The sequence below is a fragment of the Scardinius erythrophthalmus genome, assembly GCF_964197995.2.
Source record: "Scardinius erythrophthalmus genome assembly, chromosome: 3".
NCBI classification, from domain to species: domain Eukaryota; kingdom Metazoa; phylum Chordata; class Actinopteri; order Cypriniformes; family Leuciscidae; genus Scardinius; species Scardinius erythrophthalmus.
Window position 1 is genome coordinate 31,592,757 of NC_138223.1, and position 14,244 is coordinate 31,607,000.

Sequence of the window (14,244 nt, forward strand, 5' to 3'; positions counted from 1 at the left end):
GATACAAAGGCAACAACCCCAGAATAGTTTTTATAAATAATTAGGTATAGTGCATTTTCCTTCTAATGGAGAGAGAGGGCCAGGCTATTCTGTTATACAATATACAATGATGAGTTTACAATCTGATATAAATCTTAAAGCGCTATGATAAATGGCATCCAAAGAGGAGAGAAGATGAGAAGAAGCAAACTTATACACCACACCACCGTAATCAAGTACAGGCAAAAAAGTAGCAGAAACTAACCTCTTTCTTACATTAAATGAAAAACAAAACTTGTTTCTAAAATAAAACCCAAGCTTTTTTTTAAGTTTTTCTTTAACTGAGAGCCAAAAGATAATGTATCGTCAATGATAATGGCAAGATATTTATACTCTTTTACTAACTCAATCACATTACCTCGTAAAGTCTGGAGAGGAATAAGCTTGAAAATAACATAATTTTGGTTTTGTCTACATTCAGAACAAGTTTTAGTGTATGAAGTCGTGACTGAATGACATAAAAAGCCACTTGAAGCTTATAAGCAAGGCTTGCTGTTTAGAAGGTGCACCACAATACATACAGTATCATCTGCATAAAAGTGAAAATTAGATTAGCATCCTGAATATCATAATCAAGACTGTTTATGAAGGTAGTAAATAAAAGAGGCCCCAACACAGATCCTTGAGGAACACCTTTAACAATCTCCAATAGTCCTGAATTTTTACCTTCAGCCTGAACACATTGAGTTCTATCACTTAAAGGAACATTATGTATCTTTTCAACCTTCATAATATATTTCCAAGACCCTTGTGATGGTACATCGACTTACAATAGGTTGAATGACGCGTCTGCCATAGACTGACTGGGTCTATATCGCTTTTACTGGCACTGCGTAACTTCGGGGTTCGGGTAGTAACCCGAGCACAAAAAGAACTACAAAATTTGACTGCTTTACGGCATACGTCACATCCCCCACCACTACCTCAAATTTGGACTTGAGAGGCCAACCAGCGTTTGTTTTCGGCTTTCGTGCGTATGTTTTTGTCATGGGGGCTGTTTACACCTGGCCACTTCATGCGTTTTCTCAGATCGGATAGCTATCCGATCGTGAAAAGACCAGGTGTAAATGCCCTCCGAAACGCATTCGAGACGGATTTGAATCCGATCGCTCAAACCACTTCAGGAGGAGGTCTGAGACGCATTCCCGACGAAACTGGACAAGTGTAAATGCATCTGGTTGTTAAAACCACATATGTAAATTGTACTCCTCCCAAAAATGCTAAAAAAAAAGAAAACCGTGTGAGAGCGTATTATAGGCTATATGGGTGGAGGGGTGGAGGGGTATTTACGACAGTGCAAGTATTCCAAAGCGACTCTAGGGGTCGCTGTTTGACAAAAACACAATTTCTCCACAGTGTGCCTTTAAATTATTTTTAAACCAGAAAATAACATGATTGATAAGCCAACACTCTCTAGCCTATGCAGCAATATTTCATGATCCACTGTGTCGAAAGTCTTTGATAAATCAATAAAAAGGGAAGCGCAATAATCATCTTTATCCACTGATCCCACAATGTCATTTAAAACTTTCAAAACGGCTGTTGTGGTACTATGTTTTTTACGAAATACTGATTGATAATTAGATAGAACTTTGTTTACATTCAAATAACAGGTCAACTTGTCACTAATGAAACTTTCTAAAAATTTTGATAGGACACAAAGCTTTGAGATTGGCCTATAATTATCCAGTATAATGGGATCTCCCCCTTTTAATAAATGAACAACAAAAGCTGATTTCTAAATTTCCGGAAAAACACCAGTATCTATTGAAAGATTAAAAAGATAAGTTAGAGGGATTGAAATATCAGCTGCTATTTTCAAATAGATAGTTTCCACACAATCATTTATATCAAGCGATGTAAGTGCTTTATGGACATCAGAACTCTTGATATGTACAAAAGTGAACAAGTTTCTGCACTAACAAAATCATAATTTGAGCACAAAAGATTTTGTGACTCAAATAATGACCCAGAGGCAATAAAATGCTTTAGCATTTGCTCTTTATCAGATATGCTAGTAGAATCCGTATTTATACATGAGGGGTCAAGAGCCTTAAGCAGGCTCTTTTTATATGTTCCCTACCATAGCTTCATCAAATCGTCACTGTTGTATTTTGTAAATCAATGATTACATCATGATTAAATCAATCATGTTCATATCTGTGTGCGTTTTATGAATGTTTATGACATTTTATAATGTTATTCTAATACAGTTATGCCATTACGTTGTTACTTGGTCTGACAAAACCTTTGGCTTGTATTTAGGGATCAACTAGGTCTGGGTAGATCAATCATTTGACCCCCTAATGAACTTAATGAAATCTAAAGAATTCTAATCTCTGAAATGCATACAAAGACATATGAAAGTCAAACAAAATTACTACCTGTCAAAACAGACATGGTGCTCTTCATTGCTGCGATAGCTCTCAATGATAACATGACCTCATTACCTTATTGGTTTGGTAAACTACAGGAACACAGCACTACTTGGGCAATTTGTGTCTTTTAGGAAGATAGAAGCATCAAAATACAATTTTAATACTAAAAGTATGCTTTGAATGTGTTTCACTCTACCATTTTGTTTTAACTGTCATTATATGTGTGTGATGCGTGAAATAGGATTATCTAGGTTTTATGTTGGATCTGAATCTGTTGCGTAGGAGCCAGTTATAGACGTTCAGTGCTGAGCCACTATTATTATTCCAAACCAATGAAATCATCCTTGCTGGCTGGTTTTTATTTACTCTGCAGAATACCATATGTAGAGGTCATTTGCTGTTTCATGCTTGTCTATTTAGCTTTTGCAGGATTAATGTTATTCTACAAAAGGTCTGCATGAGTGGCACAGTGAGTGTACATGAAACAAATGGCTGTATCAGAATCGAGTCCTCCTGGGAAATTCCTACTTATGAGTCCTACTTTGGAAATCACAATTACAACACGATGTGCTTTAAATTACTTTGGTTGGAATAAAATGGACTCGCTGAAAAATCTCTATTTTTCTCTTCCAGACAAAGACATTACGTTGTTTTTTTTTGTGATAATGCAATGTGTATGAGTAATTATTTTTATTGTACTTTAATGTGCAAATTCAATTGTAGCTACTGTCAAATTTAAAATTGATATGTCTTTAAGTGGAAGAAATGTAGCTTTTTTTTACATGCAGACATATGACACTCTCTGTTCTGAAATTAATTTATGATCCACATTACTGTCCTTATTGTAAATGATGCTATAACTTGGAATCCTCTCAGCTCCATGTAAAAGTTAATGTTAGATCTATTTCTCTCTACAAATCCTAACTTTCACAATGATCACATATACTGTATAGCGTGACACTAATCTCAGACATGTGTAAACTTTCAACAGAGGTCTTGCAGGAGTGGTGTATGTTTTTAACATAAACGTCCTCTGAAGAGAGACTGTTTGCTAACTCTGCTCTGGTGTTTTGGGAGAGATGAGTGATTTATCATCACTTCCTTTACAGCAAGGAGGTACACTTGTGTGAAGGTTTTCAGATTTTAATTCTCATAAATCGGTAGTGATGAGATGTCAGCATGCTGCACAGAAAAGCTGTCAAGGCCTGGATTTTACGGGAAGCCTCTGAACGGAAACTTCAGGCCCCAGGTATAGACCCGGGTTAATCCACACAGAGGCTTCTTATTCTGTTGCTCAAGTCTTCATCTACAATCAGTCATCAGTGCAATAATTTCATCGAGTTTCAGCAGTAAAACTGGTAAATACAAATACATTTATGTTCAAAACAAAAGTCTTAAGTTTGGCATTTGAAGACATCGCTGTAACGATATATATATATATATATATATATATATATATATATATTACTGAAAATGCTTCTATTTATAATTTTTTTCTATCTATACAAATTATATATAAATTATATCATTATGACCAAAAGGTTTTATATTCATTCAAAGGTTTTATACTAAATAAAAAAATTGTAAAAGTATTTAAAAAGTATTTATTAATACCTAACTACACATACATAAAAATAACAAAAGTAATTGTTAAAGGACAAGTTCGGTATTTTACACTTAAAGCCCTGTTTACTGACAGGGATTAAAATTAAAATTTGATTAAAATTTAGATTAAAATTTGGACACATGCTGCTGTCCCGAGAATTTTAGGTTTATTTCACTCCCCCCCCCCCCCACCTACACAATGGCAGCCTATGGGCATTGGAACAATCCTTCATAAAACGCATTAAACTTTCTATTACAAAGACGTGAAAGACGTGAATTACAAAGATGTGAAAAAACGCTGCAAAAGATGCTTAGTGTAGGTGGGGGGGAAAGCGAAATAAACCTAAAATTCTCGGGACAGCAGCATGTGTCCAAATTTTAATCTTAACCGCTCTATTTCATCAGAAACGATCTGTAAACAGGGCTTTAAGTGTAAAATACCGAACTTGTCCTTTAAGGGTCTGGTGCTGCATTACAGAATTCCTAAGTCTTAAAATGAAATGACCATGGTCACTAAACAGGATTTGAGTTTGAATTTTTCTGTAGAAATTGCAACTTATGGTAACAACTGCAGTTCACAGGGTTACATTTTGCAGTCTTTATATGTAGTAAACATTATTTTTAATAGTAAAAATGGGTCTCTGCAGAACATAAAGGGTGGATTAACGAGCATTGAGCTAATAGGTTTGATCCTTGTAGCAAATTTTCTTTAGCTCTTGGAAAAGCCTCAGCAGTAAAGTCAATCCCACATAACACAGAGCCTGCATCATTTTACATAAAGTAGGTATATTTTTATGGCATAAGATTCAGTGGTGCTTTTGCTCCAACAAAGCTGAACATTCCTTTTGATTTGTGTAGTATATTGTATGGTACTGCTATATTTGAGTTTTATATTGCCTCATGTAGAGAGACTATATTACTCCAGTAAAGTAGGGGGGGATGAGGCAAAGGTCACACACCATTTAAAACACATTGAGACACAAATACAAAGTCAGCTTTTTCAAGTCTATATGCCTGCTTATTACATGGCTTGGTTGAATTCTAATTTAGAATGCGGTCTGTTATTTCTTGATTACGCTGCTAAGTATAACACACCGTTGCCATGAAAAACAGAGCGTTGCTATGGACGCAGGATTCTAACCGTAGAGACGGAACGGACTATTTTCTTTAGCGGAAGTAATGCAATCGTTTTTAAATCAATAAAGTCCTTTTTATATCAATATTTTGTCAAATTATTGATTTATTTGGTATGTAGCCTTGTAATAAGCGGGATAATGTAGAGCGAGGCGGTTGTTATAGCGAATACAACCCGACAGGCTGATCAGGACCCCGACGCGAAGCGGAGGAAAATGTAATGAATGTAATGCCTCGCTCTACATTATCCCTTACTTAAGGCTCTTGACCCTTCAGATGCTAGGTTTGTCTGGAATCCTCTATGGTTTTGCTCTGTGATTTTAATAACAAAAAATTGCAGATATGTTAGAATATATTATTTTAATAGAATTCTGGAATCCCCTCTTAAAAAGGCGTTAAAACAGGTAATTTTTGAGGTATGTTTTGGTAAATATTAAAGAGGACCTTAATAGCATTTGTGTTCAGCTCAGATTCTGAGGCCACTTTTGCATAATTCCTTGTGAATTGAGTGCTAAAATACATACAATAGTATTTGCAAATAAACACTGTTATAAGCAGATACATTTATATTGTTTCCCCCTGTCTGTTTTAAGGCAGAATATGTATATACAGCTACAACAAAGATGAACGATGGTGTGCGATACCAGCTATGGTAGGGTAGGCAATTTTTTTTTATTAAATACTTTTTTTTATACTGGTTGAAACTCTCTTCATATCCTGATAGCAATCAAAACCAGAAGTGGACTAAATATTAAAGCATGTATATGTCTTCTGTGGAAGTCTCAGGACCAAAAAATGTTCGTCCAGTCCGAATGCAGTGATACGTTGGCTGTTTCTCAATTCCAAGAATGCAAAGAACGGACTTTCTCGTGGAGACCGGTCTTGCCAGGCGACCTTGAAAGAACTCAATCTGAAGGACACAAGGACACAGAACGTGTCTTTGTGAGAATTGAGATGTGTGTAGACAGACAGTCACAGAGAGCCGCAAACAAACAGCACAGCAGCCACCTTTTACAGCTCCTCCTGAATCAAAACAACAAGCTTATGCTGCATTCAGGCCATGTCTTAACTGCAATTGCGAGAACTGTGACATTCTACCCGGAGCTGTTTGCATCCTCAGACTCAAATTTATGCGTCACTGTTATGTCTATTAATCGAATTATGTCAACACAATCAATGCCAAAATTAAACTGCAGCAGTCAGGTTGTAAAAGTAAAAGCTCTGTAATTGTTTACAGCCATTATTATTGCAATGATGTCTGCTTTGCTGTATCTAGTGATGCTTTGCAGACTCTGCTGTTTGCATTGCATACATTGTTTGGCAGGAGGTGTTGCTTTGTAGAGGCTCTGAAGATTTGTATTTGGTTGGGATATCCTTTCAAATCTAGCTTGCTATACAGCCTCTCCAAAAGTGTCTACCCTACCTTTAATTTGTAACCTCAAATTAGCATCACTGCGGATTTCGCATAGAGGTAAATGACCGTGTCAAAGCACACAAACTGCCAATTCATTATAATCGATGTAAACTATGTAAACGCGTGTGAGCCAACTCGTGGATGTTTTTGGGTCAATGAGGATTACATTTCAGTCTGTTTTTTTTTTTTTTACACAAAAAATTGAATAACTTCATTACTTTAAGCTATACAACATTAGTATAATGTTTACGACAGTGAGGTATGGTTATACTATGGAAGCTTGTTTCCGCCACTGAATAATAAATAAATAATAATAATTGCGACTTTTTATCACAATTCTGACTTTTTTTCTCACAATTGTGATATATCAAGTCAGAATTGTGACTTTTTTTCTCAGAATTGCGAGATATAAAGTCGCAATTGCGGGATATAAAGTCACAATTCTGAGAAATAAAGTCGCAATTGCGAGATATAAAGTCGCAATTGCGGGATATAAAGTCACAATTCTGAGAAATAAAGTCGCAATTGCGAGATATAAAGTCGCAATTCTGAGAAATAAAGTCGCAATTGCTTGATATAAAGTCAGAATTGTGAGATATAAACTATTCTGTGGTAAAAAAAAAAAAAAAAAAAAAGTCCGTCTTTTTTTCCTTAGAATTGGAATTTATATCTCACAATTGTGAGTTTATATCACACAATTCTGAGAAAAGATGTCAGAATTACGAGATATAAACTCGCAATTGCGTGTTATAAAGTCAGAATTGCGTAATATAAAGTCGCAATTGCGAGAAAAAAAGTCAGAATTATGACTTTATAACACGCAATTCTGACTTTATATCTCGCAATTCTGACTTTATAACACGCAATTGCGACTTTATTTCACGCAATTCTGACTTTATATCTCGCAATTCTGACTTTATAACACGCAATTGCGACATTTCACGCAATTCTGACTTTATATCTCGCAATTCTGAGAAATAAAGTCAGAATTGCGAGATGTAAACTCGCAATTGTGAGATAAAAAGGCGCAATTATTTTTTAAAATGTTTTATTCTGTGGCGGAAACAAGCTTCCATATTATACTGCCGTGATACGTTATAGATAAAAATAAAAAATAAAAAATAAACATTGGCACTAAAGCCCGTGAAGGAGAAGTTAGTCTGTTATCAGTATTCTACGGTTTGAGACCTGCCTGAACGTGTTATCACAGTAAAATATATTAAAGGGATAGTTCACCCAAAAATGAAAATTCTGTCAGTAATTACTCACCCTCATGTTGTTCCAACCCCGTAAGACTTTCGTTCATCTTCGGAACACAAATTAAGATATTTTTGATTAAATCTGAGTGCTGGCTCACTCCTCCACAGGCTTATGGACACTATAACTTGCTGGCCCAGAAAATGTATTAAAGACATTGTTAATATAGTCCAAGTGACTCCAGTGGCTCAATCTTAAGTTTATAAAGAGACGAGAATACTTTTTGTGCGCAAAAACAAACCAAAATAACGACTTTAATCCACTATTCATTTCATTCTCTCTCTGTGCCTCGAGTTAGTGTACGTAGTGTTTTTGCGCAGCGTCTGTGTTGCACGTCACCACATAGGCTCACTATTGGCCGATGCTGGTCATGTGTGTGATGCGTGGTGACGTGCAACACAGACGTGCTACGCAAAAACACTACGTGAAAAGACTCGAGGCCCAGAGAGAAGGAAATGAAAGTGGAATAAAGTCGTTATTTTTGTCTGTTTTTGCACACAAAAAAGTATTCTTGTCGCTTTATATTAATTTGTTTAAGCATAAGTGGACAAGTTCCTGTTTAGAGGATTGCATTTTCCCATAAACGCTATAGGCTACTTGATGTTTTTGTTGTTAATATTTAGCCTATATGAAAGCAGTATTACTGTTAGGCCTAACTGACAAAGGTTTTGGGCTAAAACATGCTTGCAGAGTCATTCCTGGGATTCGGTAATAGGGCTGCAACAAACGATTATTTTGATAATCGACTAATCTAACGATTATTAGAACGATTAATCGACTATTCATCGATTATTTCGCCGACTAATCAGTACGTTTGGAACGATTATTCAGCCTTTTCAATTAGTTAAAACACTGAGTTATACATATTCTAACTATAATATATATAAAAAAAATCACTTCAGCTTTTGAAATGGTTGTTTTAATGAACTTTGAGCAACTAAACAGGTCATTCTATTTAAGTTTTCAGATTTCTGTCCAACTCAAATCACACACAAATGCTCTCTAAGCAACATTGGTTAAATATTCTGTTCTCTTTAAATAGAAAAAAATAAACAAAAAAAATTATCAGCAGCATTACAGACACACTTAAACTGCAAACAATTATTATAGGAATTTTTTTTTTAAAATTGATATGACAATTGAGCTGAGCTGACAGAGACATTCTCATTCACCTTTTAATTTACAGTATAAAAAAATAACTGACATGATATTCTTCATAACATCTCCTTTTGTAAGTCTTCATGAATATGGAACAAAATACAGGCAAGGGATAATACTGTAATAACGTTACCTAATAGAGCTACAATAATAAAAACAGCCCTGACTCCTAAGCTCGATCAAGCTTTATTCTATGCAAAAATAAATCATCACATTACTGTAATTATATTATTATTGTTAATATTATTGCTATTATTAGTAGTATTGCATTCTCTAAAAAGAGATTTACTGCTAGTTATTTAGCTTCAGCTGGAGAACATTCACCTCTCACTGGCTCGTCTTGTGCCGGTGTGTTTCCTCTTTAAGTGCTTTAACATGCATGTTGTGCTCCCGTGAAAAGCAAGTTACGCCTTGCATGTATTGCATACGATAGTTTTGTGAAACTTTACACACCTTGCTAGTTCGGATTCGTTTGCACTCCGTCATAATTCGCGCTGTGTTTTCTTCTACCGCAATAGCATTTGTAACGGCTGCATTACACTCTAGCGCTACAGCGCCGTAGCGGTCAAATCGCGATATTGCAGGCCCTTACATTAGGTCACGTGGGATCAAACGACTACTCGACAACAAAGATATTTGTCGACAATTTTTTATTGTCGACGTTGTCGACAATGTCGACTAATCGTTTCAGCCCTATTCGGTAATATTTTTTAAAGTGAAGACTTTTTTAGAGTGGTGGTTCACCAAAGTTAAATGTAATAGCTTTTCATTTGTGAAGTAGTATTTATTTGCGGTTCTTTCTTGTGAAAAAAAAATATATATATATATATTTTGATGTAATGTGTCCACTTGACAAGCATCCTATGTAGATATTTTGAACCAGAAAGAAGGGCACAATATGAGACACAGAGACAAACATTTTTAAATATTGTATATAAAATTGAAGGCAATATCCCTTCAAACTGGTTACAGTCTTCAACCCGGTATTCTCATCCTTGTCACAAATATTTTTTGGAAAAAAATAAGGAAGATGATGAAAAAAATAAGGCCTTTCTTGCTGATTACTACCTGACATGTTAAAGAATAACAAAATATAGTGTGTTTTTTTTTTTATTAAAGGGGGGGTACAATGGTGTTCAGTGGCGTAACTTTGTTTTAAAAAGTGGGTGGGACGGGTTTTTAAAAAAAAAACCGGGGGGGGGGGGATTTATGAATGCTAAATCATAAATCGATGTATGTACAATAACATTACGATGTCCAGCAATCGATTGAAATAGTGCATGGGTTTAATTTGTCGTTTAATGAGGTCTGATATATGTTGGTTTGGGTAAATCCGTTATAGAAATGTGTATATTGAAATGGTCCAGTGGTAGAACTTTTGCCAAGCATGTCAGAGGTTGTGGGTTCTAATCCGCACTCGTAGGCTATATTTTTATATCGTTGACTCGTAGTTTTTTTTTTTTTTTTTTTTTTTTCATTAAAACCGATTATGTTTATCATCAGTGGTTGTATATCAGGCAAGCATTTTGTTTTGTAATTTCACCGGAACGAATAGAGTCTCCACAACGGATTGAAGCACGCGTCCGAGTGAAGACTGTGCGCGAGCCACAAGAGAACACAGTATCCGCGCCTGTGTCTGTATCTGTATCTGATCACAGCGGCAACGAGCACTTTGATCACTTGATTTCAAAAACAACACATTTCAGTGCTAGATCGCCTCCTACAAACGAACTAAATGAATGCTCTGCTAGTTAACTGGAGATGTTTTATTTATTTGTATTTGTACATTCGTGCCGCGAGATGTTTCAAAAGTGGTGGGGACAACAGCGGCGGTTTCTTCATTAGGGCGATCGGGCGACGCACCACCTAAGTGTGAAAGGGACTTTCTATCACTATCTCATTCAACCACAGAGTTACGCTAGCAGTCACTCACTGTTGTTCTGCCTCTGGATATAGTCCAATCAGCGCCGAGTCACGTTCTGTGGAGTACCGCCTCTTTTTGGGCGATTTCACTCTGGCTGAGAATCGCCCAGAGTCTTCCCATAGACTTACATTCAAAGATTTTTTTTTTCGAACTGCAGGCACTGCAATGCATTCTCTATGGGTTCCGGGAGGGCTCGCACTAACGTGCTTTCGTCATCATACGTAACCTTAAACTTGTGCAGCGATTGGTGGAAACAAATGTACCTCTATTAGTATTTAGCCATAAGCTGAAGTGACATCCAATAATTTCCTCAGTGCATAACTTACATTTCACGGACATATTCTCCATCTGTAAATGTTAGAAAGTCCAGTTTGCCGTCATGAGTGGGCGAGCTTTCTGCAAGCTATACTTCCGTGAACGAGCGCCCCCGCGTGCATGCGCGCCGAACAGACGGAGCGCAATAGAATAGGAGCGCAATTATTCTGACTAATATACATTAGCACTAAATTATAAATATATTTAGCTAAAACATTTGTTGTTGAATATTTGTTGTTGTTGTTGGTGAACATAAATGTGCTAGATAATTTCAAACCTACCTGTGTATTTTTATGATATTAGCTTTTTTTTTTTTGGTTTAGAAAATTTAACTACTTCTTTAAAAAACATTATTTTGTTTTTAGATTGTAATGTTGCAATGTTAGAATGTAATGTGATTCATTTGACCCCTTTTTTGGATAGACTGCAGATAGACAGCAAGGTTGCACTATGTTTGTTTTTATAACCTTCAATATAAACATTGTTTGTAGGACAATATCGATCAGGATATTAAATATTAAAAAAAAAAAAAAATACAGGTTTTTTTTTATTCAAATAGAAAAATAATAATTAAATACTCAGATTATACCATTTATGCCATTTAGCCCAAAAATTCAGATTTATTTGGCAATTGGCTATTTCCCAACCCTACCGGCTGAAGTTTTAGCTAAACTTTAGGCTTATGATAGCTACATTATTATCACTGTTAAATTGTTATTTAACAATAAGCCTACATTCAGTCCTGAATTAAAAATTCAGTTTGTTGTGCCCCCCCAAAAAATTTTAGCACCAGCCGCCACTGGGGGACAATATCGACCTTAGCAAAAAGTGGTGGGGACATGTCCCACCCGTCCCACCCGCAAATTACGCCTATGATGGTGTTTCATGTATTCAGAGTTGTTTACAGTGTTAAAGAGATGGATTCTCATGCTAAACATGGCCAAAGTTTAAAAAAAAAATTTTGGACGAATAACGGAGAATTTCTGTGCCGAAAATCTTACTTCCGGGTTGGTACAAGTTTCGGCTGTTTTTTTTTTGATCGTGGATCTAATGATGTAGACGAGAGTGGAACTCCTTATATGAGCATTTCTCTCGGAAAAGCGCGCCCGCGCACACGTCGACCAGAGGAGAGCGAGACCGCGCACATTAACGCGCTTCAACAGGAAATCATCGGCACTTCGGCAGCCAGCGCTGCATAGGATTTGTTCAAGAATGTCTCCAAAGTGTGTTTTTGGATGTGAGGGAAGGCTTACCGTGTTCAGCTTCCCAAAGAACCCGGCGTTACAGGAACAGTGGATGCAGTTTGTTTTTCCGGGGCAGCAACGGAGTGTAGCAAGTGCGGTTGTGTGTTCTGGTCATTCAGTGACGAATGTTTTATTAACAAGGCCCAGGTCGACACTGGATTTGCAAATCGTTTGCTATTAAAACGTGGAGGAGCAGTCCCAGTGATAAAAGACCCCATTCATGTAAGTACAACTGGATCAGATTTCTGTCTTTTGCTGGAAATCAGCACATAAGTGAATGTTGACTCTATAGCTCCGCCCACGGCACGCCTCCAGGAGCTCGGCTTTTTCCGGAGAGAATAGGAAAGCTGTATTTTTCTTTTATAAATATGATAAAACTAAAGACTTTTTGGAGATATTAAGGATGCACTACTACTCTATAGGTACTCAAGATTAACATGAGATTAGGTGAAATTGTGTATGTTATGTACCCTAGAGACTACAGACACACTATTTGTTTATTTTTAACTTCAGCCATAATAATGTGAAAATTATCATAAATGTTACATAATTATTAAATTGTTATGAGGGGGACATGGGCACTAGGTAGATGTTATTTTACAGCAAGTTTCATGTAAAATCCTTTTTATACCAATTCCATTTTGTCCGATAGGAGGTTGAGAATAAAAGGTGAATACATAAAATATAGGTGAATAAATACAAATACAAATAAAAAATACAAATAATAAAAGGTTTTTAATGCCTGAGCTGGGAAATTATGATTTGTTAGAGATGTGATATGTGCCTAATGATATGGGGTATTTAGAAAATTAATTATATGTAGTTTCAAAAATAAATAAAAATCCAAGTTGAAATATTACCGAATCCCAGGAAAGACCCTACAGAAGTTTAATGCATATTGTATTAATTGAAACAAAAACATATGTCGCATAAGTTATTAAACGTCCCTTATAATTCTCGCAGTCAGTGGCTAAAAATACAGTTCATTTCAGACTCCCTACTGAAAAACTGTGACTTTTCTGTTCTGTGTGGTCTTTAGTGTCATTGTGCATAGATACAGTTCATGAGACACAGCTGTTTGTAAACAATCTGGTGAGCATTATGTTCCAGCAGGACAATTATTTAATTTTTCCACTGAGGCACGGCATGTTCCACAGCTGTAAAATGTTCTTTCTATTTACAAGCAACATAATGCCTCTTGATAGAGGGATAAAATGCTCACTTTTATTGTTTTCCTTTTGTTTTGAGTGATCTGTGAATTGAATAGAATCATTATTTGTGGCAAAGACATAATGCATGCCTCTGTGGACCTCTGTGGTTCTGTATGCAACACATAGTTTTGTTAATGGACATTCTTTGCTTGGAATCAACTTAGTATTTTTCTTGGAGTATCATTTCCATATTTTGTTTTTCATTGGCTTCTCTACACTATGTGCTGTTGGGGGTCGGGCCCCACCAGATGGTGCTATGGTACAAAATGCATTATATGAGCATCAGTTTCTGTAAACTAAACTTGTTAGCTAGGCTACATTCCTGTAAAATTCTAGTTGTGAAAGGCTACGTGTTAACTCTTTCCCCACCAGCGTTTTTTTTTTTTTTTAAATAAGTTGCCAGTCTCCAACTCCACCAACATTTTTGACCATTTTCACAAAAATGTCATGGCTCCCAGAATATTTATTTTTTTTGTATGAAAATCTGAACATGCAATATATCATAAGAAAGAACGATCTGTTCTTTTTAAACGGTCTCTGCTATTAAAAAATAAATAAATTAAAA

The 14,244-nt window shown here is 36.0% G+C and overlaps 1 protein-coding gene across 1 annotated transcript in view; it reads right to left on the minus strand.

Annotated features, from left to right (window-relative positions):
• Positions 1-12,692, minus strand: part of vegfc (vascular endothelial growth factor c) — a 74,624-nt gene extending 61,932 nt beyond the window's left edge. The window contains exon 1 of the mRNA XM_081361914.1: positions 12,478-12,692. The gene's annotated coding sequence lies outside the window, so the exon portion shown is untranslated. The remainder of the gene's footprint in view (positions 1-12,477) is intronic.
• Between the last annotated feature and the right edge of the window lie 1,552 nt (positions 12,693-14,244).